The sequence below is a fragment of the Ahaetulla prasina genome, chromosome 4 (assembly GCF_028640845.1).
Source record: "Ahaetulla prasina isolate Xishuangbanna chromosome 4, ASM2864084v1, whole genome shotgun sequence".
Classification (NCBI taxonomy): domain Eukaryota; kingdom Metazoa; phylum Chordata; class Lepidosauria; order Squamata; family Colubridae; genus Ahaetulla; species Ahaetulla prasina.
In genome coordinates this window covers 132,498,348-132,510,822 of record NC_080542.1, presented here as the reverse complement: position 1 = coordinate 132,510,822, position 12,475 = coordinate 132,498,348, and the positions used below count along the sequence as shown (strand labels likewise).

General features: G+C 41.3%; 1 long non-coding RNA gene across 1 annotated transcript; it reads right to left on the bottom strand.

Annotated features, from left to right (window-relative positions):
• Positions 1–2,678: 2,678 nt before the first annotated feature.
• LOC131198716 (uncharacterized) lies at positions 2,679–11,492 on the bottom strand. Its single transcript, XR_009155143.1, has 3 exons — positions 11,070–11,492; positions 4,927–5,043; positions 2,679–3,022 (listed from the first exon to the last, which is right to left on the bottom strand). It is a non-coding gene; the product is annotated as an uncharacterized LOC131198716 (long non-coding RNA).
• Positions 11,493–12,475: the final 983 nt, after the last annotated feature.

The window sequence follows — 12,475 nt, the reverse complement described above, 5'->3', positions numbered from 1 at the left end:
GTTCCCTTCCCTTCCATATTCACTATGCACAGAGAGAAGTTGATGGTCCATTAATAACCTTGTTGTGATGCTATCAACACTTCCCTATTAGAAATGTGGCCAAGAGTTCTCCAGAGATTTAAGCCTTTTTTAAAAAAAATTGTGAGGTTTTCCTACAATCCTCACTTCATTGAAGCTCTGATTCACCAGATATTTCTAAGTTCTTTTCTCAAACAGAAAGTGATGAAAGCTAGTGGCAGCAAAAATGAATGTGATGTACCGTAATCCAGAAAATGGAACATGGGTTTTTTTTGTTTTTTTTTAGGTCTTAGAGATCATAGATGAGCAACAATAAACAATTAACTTCCCAGATGAGAAACCTTGTAAGCTGGGGGAAGCTCAAGACAACTGGATACACATTACACATATCAGTCACTGATGGCACACCTAGTGACAGATTATAGAAATTCAGCCTGGCACATAAGGTTTGCTAATTATTTCAACTCATTATAAATGCAAAGCTTTGCTGTGATATCAGAGCTTACTTCTTCCTGTCACTCTACAAGATACGGCTCATATAAATGAAAGTATGACTTGTTTCCACCAACAACATTGTGCTGAAGTACATTAAAAGATTTTGTACTGTTTGCCATTTATTTGAGACCACTATTAATGAAGGGACAAAAATCACATTACAAATTGACTTGTATGTACATTGTGAGAAGGAAAAGGAAGTATAAACTTGCAGAATCATTGATCCATTGGTCTCAGCCTGAGTATGAGCCTCTGAGTGGTAAATATGTCCACTAAACCTGATAGGCAGTACTCTATTTTAATTATCAACACCATTATTATCTTTTTCGTGAGATCTTTTCAGAGATGTCAAAATACCTGAAACTTCACACCGTCAGTCCATAACATGATAGGAACAAAAGCAGTTTACAAGAAATAATTAAAATGTATTAAAGTTAATTAAAAAAATAAAAGGATAAATGAATCTGACTTGTATAAATCTATGTAGAACTGTAAAGTCACCATGGCTAAACAGTTTTATAAAGCAGGGGTCTCCAACCTTGGCAACTTTAAGCCTGATCTACTTCAACTCTCAGAACTCCCCAGCCAGCAAAGTGTTTCTGGGAGTTGAAGTCCGCCAGGCTTAAAGTTGCCAAGGTTGGAGACCCCTGTTATAAAGCAATTGTACAGTGCCTTAAGACTTGAGAAATGTTTTACATTGCATAGTTCAGGGTGTCAAACTTGTGTTGTCACAGCGGTGTCACATGATGTATCACAACTTTTTTCCCCTTCACTTTACCAAGCATTGGGCATGGTCTAGTATCCAGCCAATTGAAAACCCTGGCAAAGTTTAAGGTGTGGCAATATTGTGGGAAGGACCACACAGAACTTATTACTTAATTCTGTCACGTGGTTGTTTCAAATTTGTTGTTGTCTTTAGTTGGGAAGTCATGTCCAACCCATCGTGACCCCATGGACAACGTTCCTCCAGACCTTCCTGTCCTCTACCATCCTCTGGAGTCCATTTAAGCTCACACCTACTGTTTCAGTGACTCCATCCAGCCACCTCATTCAAATTTACAGTTTCAAATTTACAGCTTGCTTAAAAATAATATGAGCATTCTATAATAAAAGACTTATTGAAGAACATCTTTTGACATAAAACTTCTTGGAACCATCTACAGTACAGGTAGTTCTCACCTTACGACCATTCATTTAGTGATTGTTTGAAGTTACAACAGCACTGAAAAAGTGATTTATGACCATTTTCACACTTACAATTGTTGCAGCATCACCAGAATTTGATGATGCCTAGCAAACTGGCTTGTATTTGTGATGGTTGGATTGTTGTGGGCAGGAGGTTGGACTAGATGACCTACAAGGTGCCTTCCAACTCATCTGTTAATCTGTTGCCATATCCTGTGATCATGGGAATCACCTTTTACCAAATTTCTAACAAGCAAAGTCAATGGAGAAACTTGGTTGACTTTATAAATGTTTTACCTATTTAACAACTGCAATGATTCACTTAACAACTGTGGCAAGAAAGGACTTAAAATGGGGCAAAGTTCACTTTACAATTGTCTCACTTAGCCACAGTAATTTCGGGTTCAATTGTGATTGTAAGTTGGGGACTGCCTCTACAGTTACCTGAAATGGTGACTAAATATAAGGTTTCTTATATTTAGGAAATTTCTGCTTGTGTGTGTGTGTGTGTGTGTTGTGGGCCCTGTCTCTTCATTAGAATAGGAGCTGTTCAGATCTATGATAGTTCCTATAGACTCTGCATGGTGTGGATTAGCGGAACCATAACCCCAACATGTTATAGGCATGTATTAGCTTCAGACCTGTGAATTTGTGGTTTTCTGAAACTGTACAGTAAATATCTCTAAAGTGATGACTAGAGAAAAAAATATTTTATTTATAAAATTGATGGAATGCTTCCCATCTATGTGAGAAACAGCCACAACATCAATGCAGCATAAATTAAAAAAAACACATTAAAATGTTAAAAGAACATGAATGTATCCTAATGTTATTCCTCTAATGTCAGAACCATCACATCATCAAACTTTAAAGACATTAAAAAAAAAAAAAAGGTCTCTGCAAGATTTCAGAAAACTATGACAGGGTTTCCTGTCATAGTTTTCTGAAGTCTTGAGGAGACCTTTTTTTTAAAAGGATGAAATTTGAAATATGAGTATGTACCCGACCAATATATTTTTCAGCAAAGATTTGTATGTTTTATTTGTTTTTTAAAAAATAAAAAAAATTGTTTAAAAGAAAAAGAAAACTATGACAGGGTTTCCCATCTTGCTTTCAGGGTCAAGTTATTCTAAATTTCCCACGGAAAATTCCCAGTTCCATGAACAATGAATTCCCATAGAAAATTCCCACTTCCATGAGACATTGAAACAGACTAGAAATGTCACTGTTCACTCAAATTGGATGGCTGAGCTAGCTAGTCCAATTTTGTTCCTTTTACATTTTCTCGCAGCTTCACATGGATGTAAATATTATCACAGAAGTTCTGTAGGAAAAAAAAAAGATAATTTAGTTGATGCGACCTTTCCCGATGGAGGATACTGCAATATGTAAAGAGATGAAACTCTTTGAAAATGTAGAATGAACATATGAAATAATTGGAACAGGATGGGTTTTTTATTTTTATCATGATTCTGATGATGAAGGTCACCCTGGTGAGCTAAACCAGTGGAGAGAGAAAGACAGAGAATATAGGCTTTGCACTACTATCTTTCATCTTTTTAATAAGCTGCTTCAGACTAGGCTTATTCTGCTAATATATGAGAAAGAGATATCTCTTTTAGTATTAGGGTAAAATGAGCTACATTTGTGGTATGAAGGTTGTCCTTGATTTACAACTGTTCCTTTGGTGCCCATTCGAAGTTACAATGGCATTGAAAAAAGTGATTTATGACTATTTCTTACACCTATGACCGTCATAGCATTTCCCATGATTATGTGGTCAAAATTTAGATACTTGACAGCTGGTATGACTTCATAATTCCGCAACCCAGATCATGTGATTGCCATTTGTAATTTTCCCAGCCAGTTTCTGATAAGCACTGTCAATGGGGGAAGCAGGATTCATTTAATACAGGTAGTCTTCAAGTTACAAATGTAATGGAGCCTGTCCATTCAGGTCATAACCCGAGGATTTGTGGGAGTGAATCTTGTACCTTGAACGAGATCACTCCCTTCTTTTGCCCACGCATTCGCTAATCAAATGTGAGGCTGGTTAAATGCACATGAGGTATTTCGGGGGGGCGGGGGGCTGCCGATGGAACAAGCCACCTACCTAAGACCACCCAACCTGCTTCTCTCCCCAAATTGCTGCATTGGGTCATCTACTTTATGAAAATTTAGCAAGCAGTCTCATCTCCAGCCTCGTGCATCCATCTGCAGTTTCGTTTGGGCATCCACAAGCCTCCTGGAGCCTGTTGCAGGCTGAAATGGAGTCTCTGGTGGCCAATCCCCTGGAAGCTGCAGAGGGACAAACAAAGCATTAGAGGACTGGATGTGTCCCCCGGGTGGCTCAGATCCAGCTACCAGAGGCTCTATATCAGCCTGTAACAAAGCTGGGGGATTCCCTCAGAGGGCTGAACGGAGCCTTGGAGGCCTGGATCTTGTCCCCAAAGGCTCAGATCTGGCTTCCAAAATGGAAGCTCCATTTTGGCTGGCAAAATACTGGGCAAGACCTCTGGATGCCCAAGTGGGGCTTCTGAGGGGTGGAACTGCTCCTCAGAAGCTCCATTTTGGCCTGCAATATGCTGGGTGTGGCCTGTGCAGGCCCAAATGGGGGGTCAGAGGGACAGATCCACCCCTTAGAAGCTCCATTTTGGCCAACAACATTCGGGATGAATGTTACAGAGCCTCTACAGTTATTCATAAGGGAAACAACTGGTACTGCAAGATTCGTAGTTTTGGGCCTTGTTCAGAAACACTAGGGGGTGCTGATCATGTAATTTCAAATATTTGCTAACCTGGGGATTACCTGTAAATGCAATGATTCATTTAACTGAATGAGTTAAATAAATGAAGGGAGAAGCGTGGTATAAAAGTTTAATTAATAAATAAATAAAATAAATAAATTAATAAATAAATAAACTACTCTGGCAAAAAAATAAATAAATGCAAAATTGGGTGCAATTCCCTTAGCAACTCCCTTGTTCAGTAATAGAAATTCTGGCAGTCATAATGGTGATCATAAGTCAAGGACTACCTAAACCATTGTGTTTGCTAGGCATCCTTAGAAAAAGCTCGTATAAAAAGATGTACGTGTCAAGATGGACTTTCCAGTGCCCTTTGCTGCCTTGCTGTGTGTTCAAGATTAATGGTAAGCCCAGGAAATTGAAAAATGCAAGAATACTTGGGGGATTTAGTTAATTATTCTGTAAATAAATTGTAACTCACTTAGGCCTCAGATTCTTGGAAGATTCCTCACCAGTGCCAGGCAGAGAGAGAGGATTGGAACTACAGCCAACAAATGAATTACCTTTTTTCCCAGTGCAATGTCTTCATTTGTGTTTTCTGGAAATACAAAAAGGTATTCTGAGATGTGAAGGGAAAAGAGATGATTTCATATCTTCCACCTTCAACTACAAGGTGTTCTTGAGTGTGATGCAGTAGCAATAGATAAAAAACTACACACTCCATTTGGAAATGCCTCTCTTTATTTATTATCCTGGTGATTAGTGCAACTATATTGATAAATCCACAGGTATAAAAATTTTGGTAGGAAGGAGTGTGTGATCTTTCTTTCTGGTGAATTATCTTTTTTGCCGATTGTAACTTCTTGTTTTTGTTGTTGTTGTTGTTGTTAGTTGCGAAGTCGTGTCCGACCCATCATGACCCCATGGACAACATTCCTCCAGGCCTTCCTGTCCTCTACCATCCTCTGGAGTCCATTTAAACTCATGCCTACTGCTTCAGTGACTCCATCCAGCCATCTCGTTCTCTGTCGTCCTCTTCTTCTTTTGCCCTCAATCTTTCCCAGCATTAGGCTCTTCTCCAGTGAGTTCTTCTTTCTCATTAGTATTAAGTATCAAGAGAACTTACGGACAGCTAGTTCAAACAGACCTCTCCTTTATTCAGGCTCAACAGGAACATAAAACATACACGGCTCTAATGGAGCTGGAATACACAGAACTGAACTAAAATACCCGCTGACAGGAATTCAGCACCCCAGCTAGCTAGCTGTCAAACGCCAGCCAATAGGAACTCCCTCGGCTTCCCGCTCTTTCGGTTGCCGGCGCTTCAAGCACTCTGATTGGTCGTGAGTCATCCCGGCTGCAACCGGTCGTAGGTGCGAGGACACAACACCCCTCACCCCTCGGATCGCGCAGTCATAGTCAGCCAAGTAAGCTGGCTGACAACGGCTACGACTGGAACGTCTGAGTACAACCTGCAGCGGAGAACTGGAAGGCACCTGACTGTCCTTGTCCTGAATGGACGTCTCCGTCGACGGACAGCGATCATCGGCAGCCGGCCCGGAAGTATCGTCAGGTAAGACTTCCGATGAGAATGAGTCGGTAGGGTGCGAAAGGTGTTGCCCGCGTTGACTTGTGTCTCCCATCCTCGTCGCCAGTATTAAGTATCAAGAGAACTTACGGACAGCTAGTTCAAACAGACCTCTCCTTTATTCAGGCTCAACAGGAACATAAAACATACACGGCTCTAACGGAGCTGGAATACACAGAACTGAACTAAAAATACCCGCTGACAGGAATTCAGCACCCCGGCTAGCTAGCTGTCAAACGCCAGCCAATAGGAACTCCCTCGGCTTCCCGCTCTTTCGGTTGCCGGCGCTTCAAGCACTCTGATTGGTCGTGAGTCATCCCGGCTGCAACCGGTCGTAGGTGCGAGGACACAACACCCCTCACCCCTCGGATCGCGCAGTCATAGTCAGCCAAGTAAGCTGGCTGACAACGGCTACGACTGGAACGTCTGAGTACAACCTGCGGCGGAGAACTGGAAGGCACCTGACTGTCCTTGTACTGAATGGACGTCTCCGTCGACAGACAGCGATCATCGGCAGCCGGCCCGGAAGTATCGTCAGGTAAGAATTCCGATGAGAATGAGTTGGTAGGGTGCGAAAGGTGTTGCCCGCGTTGACTTGTGTCTCCCACCCTCGTCGCCAGTATTAAGTATCAAGAGAACTTACGGACAGCTAGTTCAAACAGACCTCTCCTTTATTCAGGCTCAACAGGAACATAAAACATACACGGCTCTAACGGAGCTGGAATACACAGAACTGAACTAAAAATACCCGCTGACAGGAATTCAGCACCCCGGCTAGCTAGCTGTCAAACGCCAGCCAATAGGAACTCCCTCGGCTTCCCACTCTTTCGGTTGCCGGCGCTTCAAGCACTCTGATTGGTCGTGAGTCATCCCGGCTGCAACCGGTCGTAGGTGCGAGGACACAACACCCCTCACCCCTCGGATCGCGCAGTCATAGTCAGCCAAGTAAGCTGGCTGACAACGGCTACGACTGGAACGTCTGAGTACAACCTGCGGCGGAGAACTGGAAGGCACCTGACTGTCCTTGTCCTGAATGGACGTCTCCGTCGACGGACAGCGATCATCGGCAGCCGGCCCGGAAGTATCGTCAGGTAAGACTTCCGATGAGAATGAGTCGGTAGGGTGCGAAAGGTGTTGCCCGCGTTGACTTGTGTCTCCCACCCTCGTCGCCAGTATTAAGTATCAAGAGAACTTACGGACAGCTAGTTCAAACAGACCTCTCTTTTATTCAGGCTCAACAGGAACATAAAACATACACGGCTCTAACGGAGCTGGAATACACAGAACTGAACTAAAATACCCGCTGACAGGAATTCAGCACCCCGGCTAGCTAGCTGTCAAACGCCAGCCAATAGGAACTCCCTCGGCTTCCCGCTCTTTCGGTTGCCGGCGCTTCAAGCACTCTGATTGGTCGTGAGTCATCCCGGCTGCAACCGGTCGTAGGTGCGAGGACACGTATTTTAAACTTGTATATTGTATTGTCGGTTTTATTATGCCTGTACACCGCCCTGAGTCCTTCGGGAGAAGGGCGGTATAAAAATCAAATAAAATAAATAAATAAATAATAAACAATTAGGTGGCCAAAGTATTTCGGTTTCATCTTCAGGATCTGGCCTTCTAAAGAGCAGTCAGGGTTGATCTCCTCTAGGACTGATTTGTTTGTTCACCTTGCAGTCCAAGGGACTCGCAGGAGTCTTCTCCAGCACCAGAGTTCAAAGGCCTAGATTCTTTGGCGCTCAGCCTTTCTTATGGTCCAACCTTCACAGCCATATATTGCAACTGAGAAAATCATACCCTTGACTATACACACTTTTGGTGGAAGAGTGATGTCTCTGCTTTTTAGTACACTGTATAGATTTGCCATAGCTTTCCTCCCCAGGAGCAAGCGTCTTTTAATTTCTTGGCTGCAGTCCCCATCTGTGGTGATCTTGGAGCCCAGGAAAATAAAATCTGTCACTACCTCCATTTCTTCACCATCTATCTGCCAGGAATTGAAAGGGATGGATGCCATGATTTTTGTTTTCTTAATGTTGAGTTTCAAGCCAACTTTTGCACTCTTCTCCTTCACCCACATCAAGAGACTCTTTAGTTTCGCTTCGCTTTCTGCCATTAGAGTGGTATCATCTGAATATCTGAGGTTGTTGATATTTCTTCCGGCAATCTTAATTCCAATTTTTGATTCATCCAGCCCCGCCTTTCTCATGATATGCTCTGCATATAAGTTGAATAGGCAGGGTGATAGTATTAGCATCACAATTTACAAATGGCAAAGTTTTCCCAGTAATATTCACTAAATATTTTGATGCACTTTTTCTACATACGTTACATGAGTATTGTATTTCTCTGACTTTCCTTCATCTATTTCTTTGTAGCTGGTGCATTTTTCTACTTTGGGAGATTGGTCAAATATATTGCAAAATTAACTGTGCCAATTTAATTTTGCACATCTATTTTGGGTTCTTCCATATGCTTAGGAAACCCAGAATTAATTTCACCTACATCAAAATTATTTTGCATCAGGCTTCTCATCTCTTTCTCTATTAGTGAATCATGCATTCATTATATCACCCATGAGGTCAGAAAAAAAATGGGAAGTTACAGGCCTACCTCTCTAACCAAAAGACAAGGAACAACCATGTGGCAATAACTAGATAAAGACTGCAAAAAGCAATGAATGGAGCTGAAACAGATTAAGAATATGTACTCCATATTGAATGTTGATCATTTAATAGCTTTGCTAACTAATGCATAGAAATTGACAAGAGTAAGGGGCAAGATTGAAGGGACGCGGTGGCTCAGGGGCTAGGATGTTGAGCTTGTTGATTGAAAGGTCAGCAGCTCAGCGGTTCGAATTCCTGGTGCTGCTGTGTAACGGGGTGAGCTCCCGTTACTTGTCTCAGCTTCTGCCAACCTAGCAGTTTCGAAAGCTTGTAAAAATGCAAGTAGAAAAAATAGGGACCACCTTTGGTGAGAAGGTAACAGCGTTCCATGCACCTTTGGCGTTGAGTCATGCTGGCCACATGACCACAGAGACGTCTTCAGACAGCACTGGCTCTTTGGCTTTGAAATGGAAATGAGCACCGCCCCCTAGAGTCAGCAACGACTAGCACGTATGTGCGAGGGGAACCTTTACCTTTACCTTTTAAGGGGCAAGATTAGAATTTTTCATGGTTGTCCAGAAGACAGCAAAAAGCAACAGTGATTTAAATAATAGAATGTAGGTTTCAGTTGGAAATCAAAATGTCATAATGTTAATATTTGGTCAACGATGGAAAATCTCCCGGAAAAGGAGATACTCCTTCCTTCACCATAATAGTGGATTCCTGTAGTAAAGAGGTAGTTGGATTAGATCAGTATTTCTTGAAACTGGCAACTTTTAGATGCATGTATCTAAAAGTTGAGGTCCATGCATCTTAAAGTAGCCAAGTTTGAGAAACACTGGATTAGATGATCTCTTAGGTTTCTGTCAATTATATGATTTTAATCTACATATTCCTGCAACTCTCATTGTCCTTACCTTTAATTGAATAAAATGGGATGACATGGGGAAACCCTTTTTTGAACTAAGGTACCTCAAATGAGTTAATGTACAGAATGTGTTCAAAATTTGGGACTTATGACTCCCAAGGGAAGGTATCTGGGGAAATATTGTGGCTGCTTCAGCACTAAGTTGTTGCAGATCTTTCTTTTCAATGGTGTGCGACAGTTTCCCAGCCAATCTTGAATTCCTCCCTCTCCCTCTCCATCCAGAAGTAGCCATTTACTGTATTTTTTTGGAGTATAAAACACACCGGACTATATGACACACATATCATTTTTGGTGAGGAAAACAAGAAAAAGAAATCTGCCTCTGCCTCCTAGCAATTTTGCCTCCTTGTAGCAAACAGCAAGCAGCCTGCTTTACTTTCATTTTCGTTTTCAGCATTTTCGTTTTCATTGCATTAGCACAAGAAAAACAAATCTGCTCCCAGCAATTTACCTTGCAGCAAGCAGCAGAGGCTCACACAGCAGTAGGCAATAGCAATCCCTGCAGTCTGAAACATCTGAGAATCAGGAGGCCATCCAAGGGACAATCCACTTGTGCTAATTAGGCTGTGCTGAAGCTGAAATGGCTGTTTCTTCTTGCTGCTTGCTGCAAGGAGGTAAACTTCTGGGAGGCAGAAGCCAAAGGGTAGGGGCCAGTGGGTGGGTGGGTGGGGCTACATTTGATGTATAAGACATGCCCAAATTTTCACCCCCTTTAAGGTGGGAAAAAGGTACATCTTATACTCCGAAAAATACGGTATCTGTCTGCTGGGTAGGTAAGGTAAGGACAAAGGGAGGAAAGAAGAAAAATTTGCAAGGTTCCCTGACAGATTGCCACAAGAAAACATCATGAGGAAGAAGTCGTTTCTGCAGGAAGTCAGAAGTCATTCCTGTTTCCACTGCTTTTTTTTTTTTGCCTTTTTTTTTGTCTTTAGGAAAGGAAATATCTGTGAAATAATGACACAATAGGGTCTGGGTTATCTAGTATTATCTAAAGTCAGCATAGGTACCCACAAAAGAACTACCACTGATGCCTTATATACTAAATAATGAACTTTATATATATATTGCATCCTAGCCAGTGATGGATACACCTAGAGCAATGATACTGAATACATAATATATTCTTGGCATTCTCAGTAAGGAAATGCGAATATTGAATTTTCTGTTTTGTCTCATATCGTTGCCATTTTTCCCTTCTTAGATGACCATCATTCATTCTGTCTAAAGAGCAGTTCCATGAAAACATTCTCAAACGATGGATCAAAATGTTACAATATCACAATGCTGCAAAATCAAACTATGGAAAAAACATCTTCCTTGCTACTGCTGTACTAGCCTAGAGAAATATTATGGTGGAACATCACAAAGGATGAATCATTTATAAAGTTTCCCTTATGATTATTTTGGCTACTATGAATAGAAGTTCTTATTATGTTAAGAGGTGATTAATCAAATGCTAGAAGGAAACCTGTTGATGAGGCTTTGTGCCAGTAATGGTATTAACTCACCTTTGTTACTGGTTCGCAAATGTGAGTGCGCTCTCTCTCTCTCTCTCTCTTGCTCGCATGTGCCACCTCTGTGCGTGTGCAGAGCATCCATGATGATGTCCGGGTGGGTAGTTGGAGCCTTCTGCTGCCGCTGTTACTGGTTTGCCCAAACCAGGTAGAACTGGTAGAATTCCATCACTGCTTTGTGCCACAAAACCTGTTTTTGATCTGTTGTCCGCGAAGGCAGAGAATTGACATTTAGGAAGTATTCTCTCTCTAATTCAAATGGCAATTGGAGAGAGGAACAAATCAAGACAATGCAGGGGAGCTAAGTAGATTGTTTCCTGAAAAAGCAGGTCAAAAATGGAAATTGTTAATAAGCCTTTTGTGGCACAGTAACTGATTCATTTTCTCCAAGAAAAAAAAAATGAGCAAAGAAGGATAGGTACTAGTATGCTGGAATAACTGGCAGATCTAGGCCTTATGCATAAAACAGCCCAGGGGGATCTTTGTATCACTTGGGCGTGCCAGGAAGATTCATAATAACCATTTCAGTTGATTCTACCACCTGCACCTTGTCACAGAGTATGAAGCTGAAGATATTCAGTTTCTTATTTCTTGGATTCTTTCTCCCCTTCCTGCTTTAATTCTTTTTCATTTTGTAACTTCAAAACATTCTTAAATATATTTAAGATTTTTTTTTCCTGATACAATTCCCATGAACAGAAGCATCTCTTTAAGACTTAAGGCCTCTTTTTCCCTTGATATGCAGATACAGAGGGAGTGGTGAGAAATGAGGGCTCCATACATGCGTTTCCTGCTCAGTTCAGCCCAGCATGTCTGCAAAAGTCTGCAAAATGCTAGGTAGATGATCCTCCAGATTACAGATAGTCCTTGACATACAACCACAATTGCGTCTATTACCAAGCAAGACGGTTAGTAAGTAAATTGTGCCTGATTTTGCAATCTTTTTGCCAAGGTAGCTAAGTGTAATACTGCAGATGTTAAGTGAATTGCATGGTTGTTAAAAGAATTTGTCTTTACACAAAAGGAAAAAACAATCCAACCTATCAAAAACAGCACCACAGAAAACAGATTAGGAACACAAGTTAAAATAGCGGGAAAAATGGTAAGTGAACAACTGTCTACCCTAGACGAGTTCAAATCACCAGGACCAGATGGATTATTTATTTTATTTTATTTATTTATTTATTTATTTGTCACAACAATATATATAAGCATCACATAAAAAGATTATATAGTATATAAACATATATATGAGGTAATATAAGGAAGTATAAGCATATATATATAAGAAGAAAAAAAGAAAAGAAAGAAACAAGCAAACAATAGGACAGGAACGGTAGGCACGTTTGTGCTCTTATGCATGCCCCTTATAGTCCAAAATTTTTGTTTAAAGCTTTTGG